Source organism: Heliangelus exortis, chromosome 9 (assembly GCF_036169615.1).
Source record: "Heliangelus exortis chromosome 9, bHelExo1.hap1, whole genome shotgun sequence".
Lineage (NCBI taxonomy): Eukaryota > Metazoa > Chordata > Aves > Apodiformes > Trochilidae > Heliangelus > Heliangelus exortis.
Window position 1 is genome coordinate 18,304,728 of NC_092430.1, and position 14,228 is coordinate 18,318,955.

Here is a 14,228-nt window from a genome sequence, read left to right on the forward strand (position 1 = left end):
TTAAATTCATTTCAGATTGAATTCAGATTAAAGAAAGTGAATGTTTCACATACTTGGGTTTGGAAACAGAAATGCTTTCCTATATTTTAGCTCTCAGTGGCAAAGGCAGAACAAAGATGGCTTAGATGGCAAAGTTTTGATGCACAAAGCCTTGGTTTTTGTTCAGCTGAAACTAAAATAAAGGCAAAATAATATTGGACTGCTCAGAGGAGAACTGGTGGTTGCATATTTCAAGCACATCATTGAATAGTTCTGTTGTGGCATTAACAGAAGGCTTGGGGAACAGCTACAGTTATATCTATCTGCTTTCCTGGGAACTGGGGGAACAGGGGAGCCTCAGGGGAAAAAATGGTTTACTAAGAAACTACACATATGGATAACAAAATATTATAAAGGAAATGTCTTCAAGATTTTTTTTGTCCCCCCCCCCCCCAAATTCCCCATCTTGCCAAGGAACCTCAGACCAAGCCTGCACAGGAAGGAATCTTCCTTGGGTCTATTTCTTGTAATAATCCTAATTGCAGCACAGTTGGTTTGTGCAAAAATCCTTCTTTTCATTTAGCAAAATGAAAGGTTCCATCACAGTGAGGACATCTGCATGTGCTAAAAATGGTAATGCAAGAGAAACGCAAACTCTATTAAATAAGTAGTTCTTTTTTTGGGGGTAGGGGTAGGAATCCAGAAGCACCAGGGTTGAATCACATAAAACTGAAGCAAGATGAAAGCCAGCATGAGAAGTTTTCTTTGCCAAAGAGGTGTGTATAATAGTTAAAACTACTTATTACATTGCATTGTTGCTTTGTGGGTCTGGCATTATGAAGTCTCCTTTAACTATCCAAAACTGTATGTGATTCAGATTTGGGCTAATATCAGAATGTCAAAATACCTGTACACGTAGTCCAAAGCCAATGAGAGGCTGGGAGGGGAAAAAAAAACAAACCAAGAAGACTAGCATAGATATATATATATACACACTCGTGTACTATATATATATACTTAGTATATCAGAAGCACACCATGTAGGTTGATGTGCCTCATATTTTTGATACTTTCATTTACTCTGCAGTTCATTCAAAAAGTGTGGCTGCCTTAGAAACCACAAAAGTGCAAAATAATTCTAAGATAAACCCAGATGATAGAACCATGCTGCAATGTGTCAGATGTACACAGCATTTCTGTAAAACCTGAAAGATGTTGCATTAAAAGCAAGGGAGAAAGATAATTTAAAAATGGGGGTAGAGAGATTTCCTCATTGAGGATGACAGATCACTGGATCAGTGTTATGTGTTCAGGTGGCCTGAGTGTGGGAAATGCCCTGTTGGGAAGATTAAGCCTCTGGGAAAAGAGGAGGCTCTAGGTGATGGGGAGAGTTCAGAGTCAGAGCAGGTAGGGGTCTTCTGGGCCACAATTTCCCTGCAGCTCTGAAAGGATGAAAAAAACAATATGTATGTCTCTATTTCCAGATGTTTCTTATAGAACAGGTTCCCTCTTCCCTCTTCTGCTGGAGCCATTTCCCCATCTATGTGAAGTGCTTTACTTAGGAAGTAAAAATCTGCTCCCTTCCCCTGGCCCCCCTTTGCTCAGTGCCAAAATGCTGAAACTTGTCTGCATCAAGGTGATGATTTCCTATCTGAAGAATATAAAGCAAGCTCCCAAATGGAATGTGATCTCCTCCAGCTAGTAAAAGTTTTATAACCAAGGACAAAAACCCCAATAAAAATAAAAATAAAATCAGTCACCTCAGCTGGTGTAAATCAGCACTCCAGTGGAGCTTGCCTCAGGCAGAGGTGGAAATTTTGAGGTATTTCCAGTACAGGGATGGCAGGTTTATTGGAAATCATTAAAATACAAGTCCTCTAAAAAAAATAAATAAAAAAATATTCCAGACTTCTCCCAGGACCATCCTCCATTAAGATCTCTTCAGTGAATCACTGTAAATGCTTAGATAGAGACTGCTAGCACCAAGTATGGTTTAGTTGGGTATTTGAGTGCATTAACAAAATAGTTTACATCCAACATGACTAAACTGTGGGTTACAATCTATAAATGTGAGTTTTCCTTATTGATCCCCTTTCTGTATTGCTCCTTGCCATTTGTCCTACATGCTTGCTTTCAGCTGACAGAACGTATTACTTGCAGGTATTATTGGTATATCATACCTGGGGCAAAAAAAAGTTTGCCTTGGCTGAGAGCCCCCAGCTTTGCTTAACTTTCTAGCTTGGGAACTGCATGGTTTTGGTCTTGTGCTCCAAATACAGCCACACTGCAGCAGAGCCCCTGCTGCACACTGGATCACATCCATGGCATCTTCTGTAGTTTCAGCAAGGAGCAAAACCAGCTACCATGAACATTAAGCCTTGAATAGGTATGGAAAAATAAAAGAAATATACACAGGCAGAGGAATAACTTTAAAAAAAAAAAAAGATAATTCAAATAGTGTTTCATTTTAAATAAACAAAGGAGCTGATCCTTCTCTTTGATCTCATCCACTCTTCCCTCCCTTAGAAAATAGAGAAACAGAATACAAAGACCCAACCATAATCAAGATGGGGAGGTGAAAAAAAAAAAAAAAAAAGAGAGCCAGATCACCAAGGTAAATGATTGACTACGAGCTATTCACTTCACAGGGCAATGAAATGGTGCTCAATTTTGTGTGTGTGGATCCTCCCCATTTGTAGACAGCCTCTTCACCAAAGATCTAAAAACACCTCCCAAAGCCTTCTGAACCCATTTCATATTCCTTGACCTGCTCTAAAAGATGAGGAAAGAGACAGGCAGCTTGACAATTGGCCTGAAGAAAATAATCTTCTTGAAGGGCCAAAATAACAATCATTAGGAAAAGTCAGGAGACTGCAAGAGAAAGAAGATGGCTTGGAAGGATAAAAAGTGTCATGAATCCACTTATATATGAGGTCTTATGCCAATCAGATAGTTCTTAGAGGGCTAGTTTGCAACTCTGGGGGAATCTGATTTCAGACACAAGATCACTGGATTTCCTTTTTCCTCAGAGCAGACCATATCTGGAGATCAAAGCCCTGCCAGGAGCTGGTAAACAGTATATTCTCACTTTGATGGATATGTGCAAACACATCCTATATGACACTTCCCACGTTTTGCTGACCACTCATATTGCTGACCAGCAGAAAGAGATTCAAAGTGCAGAATTTGTAAAATTATGTTCTTTATGCTTTTCCTCTGCTATTACAGTGCTTTGTTAAGGGTGATGAGGGATCTGTTCCTTTGCTCTCCCCCTCCTTCTACTCCACTCAGTCTTCCTCCAGACCAGGTAATATATAACTCCATTCTTTGTGATGCTGATGAGTTCTATTTAGCTGTATTTAACTGGATATCATGACTCCACATGATGACCTTTCACTCCTGGGAAGTAGTTTTAAATTTGAGCCACAGCAAAGGAAAATCCCTCCAATTCATTGGCTGTGAAAGGTCACAAGTGAAATGTGTTCTGATGGTATCTGTTTGTGGTTTAGTTCTCAGTATACCTGAGCATCAAGCTGGTCTGAATCAGCTTTTGTTCTGGCAGTCTGAGCACCAAGCACCCTAGGAAAGCACTATGAAAAAGGCAGCCAAGCATCTGGCAATGCCAACCGGTGTAGGTGGCACTTGGAGAGGAGATAGCCCATTGAACACAAAGCATGTGCTACCCAGGTTGAGTCACAGTGGTTCTACCCAGCTCTCAGTTGATATTTTGACATTATAATTATGAAAAAATCTTTTTTCTAAAGATTTTTAAAATTAAATAGCATTACGTACAAAAAGCCAAAGATTGCATGTTCACATCAGACTGTGATGCCACAGATTATGGTTGCAAATATGACAGAAATGGATAGAGAGGTGGGAAAGAAAGTACTAAAACTGTTAGCACTATGGTTAAAACTCCACTGGCTCCTCTTCTGCCCTTTGACATTAAGCTAGTTACAGGCATTCAGTTTGGGATTTCAAAATAAAACACTGCCAAAAAAATTACTTGTCCTTCCTCCCTCCCTCCTTTGCGGCCATTCCCTGTGCAGAAGCATAGGGGCTTATTTATCTCTTCTCACCAAAAATAGTAAGCACTGTGATATGGTGGACCCTATACAGCATAGGAAGAAGTGTTGTCTCACTCATTTCTCATTACTTAATGTTAGTATTATAGCAAAAATTAGAGCTGTCAGTAAAAAAAAAAAAAAAAACAACAACCAACCAACCAAGCTTTCAATTAAATGAGGATGAGGGGAAGTGAGTCCACTTTTACAGCAAGAATAAGGAAGACAAAAGTGGCTGAAGGGACTTCCTGTATCATCCCAGCCTCTGGCAAAGCTCACATCCTAACTCCGTAGCCTGAGTCACTCTTCTAAATCATAATAGGTGAATCAAATGTAACAGAAACAAGAACTTAGAAACAACAAAAAACAATCTTACAATGGGAAAGCATAGTAACAAGGTCATTTCAAAAAAGCTACCGGTTTTGTCGTTGCTCTGGTCAGATTTGTACAGCTGTAAGCTTGCTGCTCACATCAAATGAGGTATTAAATAAGGTCTCTGTGTATTTAAAACAGCAAGGTGTGCCCTGATAGCAGTCTGAAAAGACTTTCCCTTCCCCAAACCTTGGTACACTTGCAAAACCCTGCTCAGATTGGGATATTTTAAGTCACATTAGCCAATACGAGGAAAAAGAACCATATTTTGTATCTGTTCAGACATGCCCTAGCTATATAACTAGGCTCAAAAAGTGCAAATTGGCAATAACTGAAACCCTGCTGATTTCTGATTGTGAAAGTACACAAAAAACACACAAGTGAATGCCAAGCCTGCCAGAGACAACGAGCAGCCTCAGGGTTCAGGACAGGAGCTGTTACTGCCTTCAACGTGTTGTAGTTAAAACAAACCTGTGGTCTCAGGATTGAGAGCAACCAGCCTCTGTTGTGAAGAGCACATGGATGTCCCCCTTACTAAGGGAGCAAATGACAGCTACAGAGAGAAGACAGAGCAGGAGGGTAAAGAGTATTTAAAGTGCAGTAGCTGATGGGCAGAAAGAACTGTGTGACTTTAAAACACCAACAACCCTTATTTGTTTTATGTAGCATTAAATCCATTCATTCACAGTATGCTCAAGGTTACCCCAAATTACACCCAAATCCCAGTGAGCTCTCTGGATTCCTCCAAGGAAAAAGCACAGCTGGGAGCTATGACAGAAGGTGGTTCTACAACAAGGTCCACAAAAAAGTCATATATTCAGTCACACACAAAATCAATGCTCAGACCGTGGTGCAAAGATGGAATTCTTACTCTGTTACTACCATCGACTGATGGCCAGAGGGTGTCTTGCACCCAGCACATGAGAACAGGGACAGGCAAAACATCAGGATGTTCTGTGTCCTCTCAGTTCTGCACTAAAATAGATCAAATTCCAGATGACTAACCTACAGCTTTAATACAAAACTGGAACAAGGAAGTACAGATATTCCTACCTTGACACCTCTGCCGTGGAAGAAGGAGCAGTGGACAGAAAACCAAAAACAACTCCAGTTAAGAGTTCTCAAGAATCTTAAGTTCAGTTTTTCATGCTGTTAAAAAAAAACAAAACAAAAAAAACCCAAAAACCCCAACCAACCAATCAAAAAAAAACCCCCAAAAAACCAGCGAAACAAAAAACCTCAAACAAAACAGCACAACAAGACCTGGGCCAAATGTGACCCTGCTTTTGTACTGCAGTCAGAATAAAACAACATAAATAGACCATGGAGTCCCAGGCCTTGAAGTTTTTGACCTAAAGTGCAGAAGAAATACAAGAGGAGGTGAGTTAATAAAACACACCTGCAAGAAGTTCTTTTGGAAACATGCCTCAGCTGAGGTACCTGGCTTCACTCCCAACACTTATAAACAATCTCCAAATGGCAGAGCCTGCTGTTTAACAGACAGCACCATTTCCAGGGGGCCCTAAGAAAACCTAAACCGACAGATTTTTTTTTTTTGAGCACTGTAATAACTTATAAAGCTGTCAAAGTGGGTTTATTATTATTATTATTATTATTATTGTTTAAAATGTAAGTCCTATGTAAGTCCTTGTATGACAAATTTTAGCCAGCAGCTCATTTTTAAAGTCAGGTGGTAAACTCCAGAAAGCTGAGAATACCCAGAAGCTCTGATACAACTTTAATTAGTGTTGTAACCAGGTACAGCTTAATTAATAAAATGTGTTGGTTAGACACTCTTCACTGTTCAAATACCACTAACACCTCTGCTATGTTGTTGACAAAATGCTTTTATGCAGCTAAACAGATACATTTTCCTAATACAGAGCTCACAAGTAAAAACATCCTAAGAAATCCTTACCTAGCTCTTTCCTTTCCTTTCCTTTCCTTTCCTTTCCTTTCCTTTCCTTTCCTTTCCTTTCCTTTCCTTTCCTTTCCTTTCCTTTCCTTTCCTTTCCTTTCCTTTCCTTTCCTTTCCTCTCCTCTCCTCTCCTCTCCTCTCCTCTCCTCTCCTCTCCTCTCCTCTCCTCTCCTCTCCTCTCCTCTCCTCTCCTCTCCTCTCCTCTCCTCTCCTCTCCTCTCCTCTCCTCTCCTCTCCTCTCCTCTCCTCTCCTCTCCTCTCCTCTCCTCTCCTCTCCTCTCCTCTCCTCTCCTCTCCTCTCCTCTCCTCTCCTCTCCTCTCCTCTCCTCTCCTCTCCTCTCCTCTCCTCTCCTCTCCTCTCCTCTCCTCTCCTCTCCTCTCCTCTTTCCTTTCCCCTTTGCTCTTAAATAGTAATGTAAATTAATTTTGTTTAAGCTGTAGTTCTTCCTTCTGAGAGGAAAGTCAAAACACAAAACTTTCCTTGTGATTTTCCACACCAAACTACTTGACTCCAGTTTTTGCATAAATACCAGAAGAGTCTGGGGATCCAACTAATCAGCAAGCTGCCCTTGTGCTGGGGCCTCACTTTGACTTTCTCCCTCTGAATAACTAGAATTTTGTACTCAACAATTAGAAGCTGATGATGATGTTCTTGCTTTGAATGTTCCTATCATTGCTCCTTTTGCAAAGCTTTTTAATTCCTCACTGCTTTGTCTCAGCTGTTTCTAAAGACCTGAACCAACCTTTCTGATTGATCTCACCTTTCCACTGGAATAGCTTTTAATTTGATTCTTTCAGAGTAAAATCCAAATCTTGTCTCACTTCTGATCTGTAGCCACCATAGAGGAAAGCCTAGCCTGGCTTAGGCTACAGATTAATAGTCAGGTGTAGAAAGAAAAAAGAGGTACCTTCCTTGTTTATCTTCATGAAAGTTGTCATGATAATTACATGTCCTTCATTTGCACTTCTGTCGGGTAGTTTAAATTACCCTTTTTTTAAAAAACCCGAAAGTCTAAATAGAGTAGCTGGTAGAGGAGTGCTGAATTCTTATGACATATCTGATCTGTAATGTAGTGCAGAGGTATCTGAGCTAGCAGTAAATAATCTACCCTGGGTATCACAAATGATGTAGACACACCAGACCTCTGGTACCTGAGCTATCTCTAGGATCGTGTATCCATCTTTTCTGAATTTTCATCTCCGTGCTTCACACCTTCACCTTGTCCAACAACAGACACTGGGATCTGCAGCTACAAACCAGGACTGTAGGCATCCTGAACTATGGACTCATGCCTACAAGGTGCTGTACATCACAACACTGAGCAACTTCAAGAAGTATTAAAGGGGCTTAGCACCCCGTTGGGCTGAGCTCAAGCTGAGTGGTGTGGGTGGATGCTTCCTGAAGCACTGCTAAGTTCACTGAGGTTTGGGGTTTCTGCCAAATAAATGTCAGTTGAGGAAGTTATGACCGCCTGGGGGCTTTCTTCAGTGTACATGTTCTACTTAAAAAAATTCTACTGTAAGTTTTGCATTCATAAACTGATGTTCCCCTTTGCCTTCCTCTTTTGCCCTCTCTGACTTTTGCCCTCCCTCCTCAGCTGCCAAGAAAGTGCCCCTTTGTGTGCGGAAATGCCCAACAGTTCACAGAAGTTAACTAGAAAAGACACATTCAACCACTTTCTGTCAAAATGCCTTGACACTCTCCTTTCTGTCCAAAAGACGCTTTTGCTTTGGAAAGGCCCCCATTGAACACCTCCCCCTTTCACCTCTCTCTTGAACTTACCCTGCAACAATGCTAAATAAATAAGAGAGGCACCCCTCTCCTCTACCCCAAGCCTTTGCAGCAGTATTTTCTCTTGTTGCAATCTTCACTATTAATTTCATGCAAAGTCCAGACAAGTGCAAAATGCTGCCACTTGGCATCACATTCACAGAACTTCCATTCCTCTTTCATGACTTTTCACTTTCGCCTTGAGGTTGTTTTTTTTCTGTGGCTTGGTTTCTTTGGCTCTGGGAAGGGATGCTACTGTTCACAGGACCCTTTGGGTCTGTGTGTGTTAGAGAGAGGGAATTGTGCCACACGGGGGTATGAGGCTGGTTCAGGCACTCTGGTCTCCAGCTGTCCCCTGCCCAGGGCACAGAGAGCTCCGGGGGGCTCAGCCAGAGCTGTTTGGAAGTGGAACACAAGGTTGAAAACAAACAGGTAGCACATGAACTATCTCAAAATCAAAACACAATGCTGAAAGTACAGACTGCATTTTTATCAAATTTCAAATTGGGTGGGCACCCAAAGCCCACCTATACTCAAAGACACTGAGAATCTGGTGTGAGTCCTGTCAAGCTCTGGTATGTTAAGAGAAGCACTAATATTACTGTTTAACTAGACCTTACCTTTTTTTTTTTTTTTTTTTTTTTCCCCATAGAAAACGTTCTGATGCAGGCTAGGGAACAGGTCCTGCAACAAGTAAAACAAACAGATATTAACTCAAATGCAGTGTTAATGGGTGAATTTATTTCTGGACTACTTTTTTTTGCCAGAAATTGAGGGGCTCTGCCCCATGTAATCATCTGGCTAGAGATTACTGGAGGTTTTACACAAGGACAGGCTCTTTGGAATTTGTAGCTATGTATTTTTAATACTGTCAATAAACTACTTCCTTGAGACACAGAAGGGCAATAATGGGAGCTGTTAACAAAGTGTGAAAAGAAACGGGCAAGCAAAGGTTAATCACATGGCTGTCCACTAATGACCTCTCCAGCCCCGAGTTTAAACCCTCCGCTACTTGTAAAGACCAATCACGTGAATAATTTCCTGTCTGAGGTAGTCTTTATGGTTAAGAATAAAAGCTGAGCTTATTGTGAAAAGAAAGTGCTCAGCAGGGGAGAAGGTTATTATTTTTAAGCTGATCTAAACACCTGGGTTTCTCAGTAGACCCTATTAAACTTCCTCCATTATGTCTAAATATTTCAATCATTCCTACCACAGTAGTAAATTAGTGTATTACTGCTTAAAGTAGATAAGCCGTAGTGATGGGGACATCCTAAGCTGATGCTGCTCACCCACCCTGAAGACAGACCTACGCGGCCTGTTTCTTCCCCATAAACAAAGCAACAAGGCCTGATGCCATCCTAGAATATCACCTCCTTTTAGTGTGCTGAGGTGTGAGGAGAACATTGGATTCTGCTTCTAATGGGGCCATGGCATGGGGCATGGGAAGGCACCTGTAAGCAGGATGCTCTTGAAGCAAGGTTGGCCCTGAAACTATGTGGCACGGGAGAGCAGATGGAAAGCTTGCTGCTATCTGTTGTACCTCAAATGACAGCTAGGCAGGAAATAGAGAATACAGAGAGACGGGATATTCCTGGTTACAGGTTTAGATTTTGTAGCAAAAGTAGTTTGGTGTGACTGAGAAAAATAACACTATTCAAGCCATCATCTCTCTGCCCTCACTCCCTTCTTCATTCTCCTCTCACCCCCACATTAATAATGATATTTTTGCTTCCTCCTGAAATTATGATCTGGGGAAAATGCCCAGAGATCAGACTGTGCACAGAGGAAACATGCAGACACCCATCCTCCCACCACAGCAGGGATCCCCAGAGCTCACCAGCACATCACCACCCAATGCAGCCTTGTCCATTGCTTTCCCTGCCGAGGGGTCTTGAGGGAGGGCAGCAGAGCTCAGCCCCTGGCAAAGCAGCCTCCAGAGGCTTCACACAACTCGTATGCTGCCCTGATTGTGGTTTGTTTATGGGCTCATATATAAAGAGTGCGAGATCCTCAGCCAAGTCTGGTTTATCTCCGGATAAATTCACTTTCCCCACTTATTTCAGTCCTGATTTACACACGTCAAACAAAATGCTTGCGGATCTTTTCCCTTCTCAACTTCCCCAACAGGATCTTGTCTGGCACATTTAACCTAAGACAGCCTGCAAGAGCTGCAAAATAAGCGTGAAATTCTGACTCAGGTCAACATAAAACGCCCACCTTAAAGTCTCCAGAGGGAATGATGTTGTACCTTATTAACCTGTTTAAAATGCTGCCTAGAAACTGTCTGATACTGCATGGGTGGTGGCTTTGCTTTTTCTAGTTAATAAATAGTGTCCTTGAGTTTTCAAAGTGAACACAGGAGAGAAACTCTTCTGTTCTGTAAACAACTGTGTGTCCAGTTTCCATGCACGGATACCCAATTTGTGCATGCAACTGTAGTTATTATGCATTCAAATGGGGCACACCACTAGTCATGGGCCTGGGCTTCTTGCCAGTTTAAAAGTCAGCCCTTCTGTATGTAGAAAGAGAAAGCAGTGTCCAATAGAAACAGTACTCTGCATGCACTCACAGCTCTTATTCAAGGCTCTCAGAACAATGTCTAACTGTTAATCTTTCCAACACTGCCGTGAGGCAGGGAATATTTTATCTGCATTTTACAGTCAGAGGAAACTGAGGTTAAGTGACTTGCCCAAGGTCAAAAGACGGATTTAATGACAGGCTCAGGATCTAACCATGAGAATATGTTGCCCCGACACTGGGCTGCTACACCTCGGGGTAGATGAGGAGTAAATGTGTCCTTGCAGTAACATCTGAGCAGTGCCATTTGCTAAAGGTCTAATCCAAGGAAGCTCAAACAAAAATCTGCAGTGGTGCCAAGATTAGGGAAATATCTCCTCTGTGGTTGAGCTCTTTTTGTGTTGTAAATGCAGAGGCTGAAATTTCCAGAGATGTGGATGCCCAATTTCCGCTAACATTAATAAGCTGATGTGTCCAAATCTTGTAGGCAGCTTTGAAAGCCTGTTTGTGCTTTCCCTCTTCCTACTATTCAAGAATAGAGTAAGGTCAGGGCTTTCCCATACCCTCTCCCTTCTCTGCCGGTGGAAAAATTCTGGCCATACCTTCACTTACTCTGCAGTGAATGGATAATGTCACTGGGGATTGATTGATCTAATACCCACAAAAGGCCAGAGGAGAGATTCCCTTGGTTGCCACAGATACTGGATCAGGACCTTATCTTTTTATGGCATCCATATCACTCCCACTATTTTAATATCTGAGCATCTCATGGTTTATAATATATTCCACTTCCTAACTGCCCCATGAGATACAGGGGTAGCATTAATCACTTAATCCCATTTTACAGATGATGAACTGAGACACATCAGACTCCATACTCATTTCAGTCTGAGCTTCTCTGAGACACTCTTGGCATAGGCAAGAGGATGAGATAAGCACCTGCAGCCAGAGATTTAGACACTGTCTTGGGATGGGATACTACAGGGAGAATGAACGGCCCTTTGGAAAGTGCCTTTTTTACACAGACGCTGGGATGACGAAGGAGTTAAAATCTCTCCCTTCGAGACAGCTACTGTTAGGTGAGACAAATTCCCTCCCAAATGACTTGCCCAACGCCGTAGAAAAAGGCTGTGGCAAAGGAAGAAATTGAGTCCCAGACACAATCACTAGGCTATTTTCCTTGGACTGAGCTTTGATTTCAAGTAAAGGATTTTTTCTGTGAAGGGAAAAAAAAAATAGTAATAAGTTTAAAACTACCAGCTTTGCTTGGATTAGTCACTGGGAATCTCAGCAGCCCAGCTCTTGAGCTCTGGTCTTTTTGACTTTCGTATGTTTAGATGTTCAGGGGCTAATGAGTTGATCTCGTTGATCTTTAGGTAGCTATTCATATGCAAATCCTGGCATTCTACTTTTGCTAAATAGTCTTTGTATTAACACATGAAAAAAAATTTAAAAAAAGAAAGTCAGTCTGTGGTAAATCCTAATACTTAGATTTGTTTGCATTTGGATAAATGATTATGGTCCTTCTTTATATGACCTTCTTCCTGTACCTCTGTTAGGAAAAGGGGGACGGGAATGGAAGAAATTCAACTTTTGATTTCTTCCAGTTTAAATGTTTTGGCAAAGCAAAAATTGTCCAAGAACCGAGATAAAGATTCAAAAATATGCTAATGCCACAACTTCCTCTTTGGAAGTTTTTAAAAATTACCACAGAAGTGTTCTCATTCTGGTATCACTAGGTGGCTAATCTATTAAAAAGACCAGGTCTGTTCTCTAAGCATCTAAAATCATGCCCTGACAGAGAGGAAAATGCCTTTTCACAGGGAGATTTTGCAGGTTGACTGTGCATGTGCACGTATGTGACAGACGTGTACATCACTGTGCCATGCCAGAGCACACTCGAGAGATTCTGAGCATGAATCCTGACCCCAGTAGTCAATGAAAAGCACTCAATGACTTCAAAGGGTCCAGGATTTCACCCATCGTTTTTCAGAGTCTGAAGCTTGCAGTCATTAGTTCTTTGCTCTAAAAGTGGTGGCTGCAGTAAAATCATACAAGAATTTCATTCCACTCTGTAAGAAACTTCTGCTAAGTCTGCTTAAACTCTGTGTATGGTGCAGTTATGTGTGTATTTATTTATATATAACTAGGTTAGTCATAGAAGGTAAACTGAACCGTGGAAACACAAGAAAAGTGTCAAAGGGCCTTGAAACATACCCTGGACACTACACTTATATGAACATATATTTATGGCTGCGTATGTGGACTTAGGAGTTTCCAAAAAATCATGTTCTTAATTTGAACAACTTGTTTGGAATTGTAGCTGAGTTTCATTTGCTATAGAAAAGCTGTTTAAGAGCAAATGCAGGTTGCAACAAAATGTTAGGAACAAACTGTCCAGGATCTTCTTTCACAACAATCCCACATGCTTACAAATCTCCCTTTAAGAATAGAGTGGTAGTGCAAACACCTAATTAAAAAAACGGCTTGTATTCGGAGTTACTAATTAAAAATCCTCATGTTCCCCCGACTTTTTCCCCCCTCTGTGGAAATCTGCAAGTTATTTAATTGAAGTCCTATTTTGTCGGTGCAGATGCACGAAGTGTCTGAATCATCAAACAGATTTAGGGTGTTTTGATTGTTGTGTGTGCCTCATTGCTATTCCCAGAATGTCGAGCTGAGCTTATGCTGATCGGCAGGACTTAGAAGCATGAAACAGTAAAAGAGTCCTTTCTTCTCATCCCAGCCCCATCCCCCTTGCCCCCCTGGATTTACATTGAAACTTTGCCAATCTCAGATCGCACTCTGTCTGCTGCCTCTGCATTAAAATGGAGCTGGCTTGCCCGTTTCTTTGGCCCTGCACTCCATCTTCAGATTCCCCTTTGCTTCCATGAGACGCCTCTCATGTTGCTCCAGTGAAACTTCTTCTTTAAGAAGATTTAATTTTTTTTTTTTTAATAAAAATCTGTCTCTGTTTTTACATTTATGCACTGTGTGAAAAGAAACGAGACAGAGGAAGAGAGAGAGAGAAGCCTGTTTTCGTCTAGAGGTGAAAACAGCCTGGTGAGCAGCAGGTGCAAAGCCCCAAAGCAGCTGCTTACTGCTCTCAAGTTGAAGCGCCTTGGTCCCCCACCCTCCATGCCAAGAGCACTTCATATAATCCTCTCATGCAATTCACACTGTAATTGCAGATATCCAGACTGCTAGGGCTCATTTTATTATTATTTTTACTGATAACAAGATCTGCAAACAGGGGACCAGTCCTAGTAATTAGTTGTGTGTCGCTAGGCAGCTTCTGCAGAAGCAAGTTGGATTCTTTTCCTTTCTTTTTCATTCCTTTTTGGGAGGGCCGAGGGGGGAACTGCTCTACCCCCTCCTACCTCTCCTCCTTTTTACCCCCTTGAAGGCCACTCAAAGTAGCACACAGGGAACTTTCCTGCTGTCTCTGTAGGTCTTTTTGTTACCTTTGCTGCCTCATTCACTCCTGGAGATGAAGCCTGTTGGATGGGTGCTAGCAATGAAGATTATTGTCTTGAGGACTGTCTTGTTTTCTCAAGGCTCTGCTTGTTACATTGCTAATTATGGGTCCATGGGATCTTTATCTGAT